Source organism: Frankliniella occidentalis, unplaced genomic scaffold (assembly GCF_000697945.3).
Source record: "Frankliniella occidentalis isolate FOCC.00 unplaced genomic scaffold, Focc_3.1 Scaffold125, whole genome shotgun sequence".
In the NCBI taxonomy this organism is placed as follows: Eukaryota; Metazoa; Arthropoda; class Insecta; order Thysanoptera; family Thripidae; genus Frankliniella; species Frankliniella occidentalis.
Genome location: NW_026267252.1, coordinates 762,831 through 764,422, shown reverse-complemented (window position 1 = coordinate 764,422; position 1,592 = coordinate 762,831). Strand labels below are relative to the sequence as shown.

Here is a 1,592-nt window from a genome sequence, read left to right as displayed (position 1 = left end):
TAATTTAATAACAGTACAACACTGGTAAAACAAGTGTTTAATGTTGCACGTCAATTGGTGTTTAAGTTCAAGTGTGCATTTTCTCAACACGTTGTGGTGTCTTATTAGGTTCAACGTCAATTAGTGTTTAAACTTTCAATACTTCCGAAAAGTATAGCAGCTGCAGCTACACACCATATGATTCCTATAGATTTGCTTGTGTCCAAGTGTGCAAAATTTAAACGTTTACAAAACGTTTAAAATGTGCACACTACGCAAGTGTGCAACTTGAGTTAAACACCATGTAATGTTTAAAATGATGACTTACACGTTTGTGTTTAAATTATGCAGACTTGTTTTACAAGTGAAAATATTTATAGTGGTTGGCTAACATAAAGGTGATGCAGCTACTATTTTAAAGTGAGGGAATCTGGAAAGTCTCACCGAGTTTGTCACTTTAGGCCCAAAACGTCGGGAATCACGAGCTGTTGAAAAACGCGGGTGTATGGTCAGCCACATTACTTAAGGAAAAAAATATTATTTAAAAAAAAAATGTTGGCGGAGTGGAGATGCTGGGATTTGAACCCAGGACTTTCAGCATGCGAAGCAGACACTCTACCACTGAGTTACATCCCCGGCGCTGGGCGAAAGGCGGCGACCACCGCTAGTCTTGTCTTCCCAACAAAGCCTCTGCAGAGCCCCCGGTCGGCGGGCGGGCGGTGGCGCGCGCCGCCGCACACTCACCTGGGCCCCGCCGCCTTTCGTGGGCTGTCGGTACTGTACTACAAGAACGGGCCGCCCGGCTCAGCCGCGGCAGTGGCACTACACTTTCAATAACATTTTCATGAAATTGCAGTTACTAAAATTAAAATAAAAACAAAAACGGGAGCCGGGCAGGGGGCATTACTTTCATCATATATTTTGTCATTTTTGAAATTCGCCTAGTTTCACCATTCTGCCGATTGGAAAACCCGCTATGTGCTTATAGCACGGCTGACGGACGTAAGACGTCCGACGTGGGAAGACCGAAAAGGGCGGGTGAACGAACGCGGTCGCCTCAGCCAGCCCCGCCCCGCCCCGCCCCGCCACGCCCCGCCACGCGGCCCGCTGCCACCGCACGCCATCATACAGATGTAATGACAGCGAAGTAATCTTTCCGTGGGAGATGATCGACATCATCCGCGACCCCCCCGGGGCGAAGCCACAAAAGGTGGAGCGGGCTGCAACACATATTGCTCGCCTTGTTGACAAAAGAGCGACCCGTTATTATTCAGATTTTAGATTACAGGGTCATCGCGGCGTACAATATGGAGGGAGTGCGGGGGGCGGTGCCGGGGGCGGGGACGCGCTCGGGGGCGGCACACGCGGGGGCGGTCTGTTGTTTTTATCCCCATCTCCCCTTGCTCTCCTTTTCTTCCCCCCGGTCGGCGTTTCCCACGACCAGCCGCACCGCCAGAGCCACCGGCCACCGCCGGCGCTGTAACTAGAGACGTATAAATATCAATTTAAAAAGAGATAAAGTAAACTGGGGCGGGAGGCGGTGCGATCCGCGGGGGGTGAGCAGTAATACTTCAGTGTGTGTGTGTGTGTGTGCGCGCGTGCGTGCGTGTGTT

General features: G+C 50.8%; 1 protein-coding gene and 1 non-coding gene across 3 annotated transcripts in view; one reads left to right on the top strand and one right to left on the bottom strand.

Moving 5' to 3' along the window:
- Positions 1-1,592, top strand: part of LOC113206809 (LIM/homeobox protein Lhx3) — a 48,975-nt gene that overhangs the window by 13,010 nt on the left and 34,373 nt on the right. The gene's annotated exons all lie outside the window — the stretch shown is intronic.
- Trnaa-cgc (transfer RNA alanine (anticodon CGC)) lies at positions 544-615 on the bottom strand. The gene has a single exon. It is a non-coding gene; the product is annotated as a tRNA-Ala (tRNA).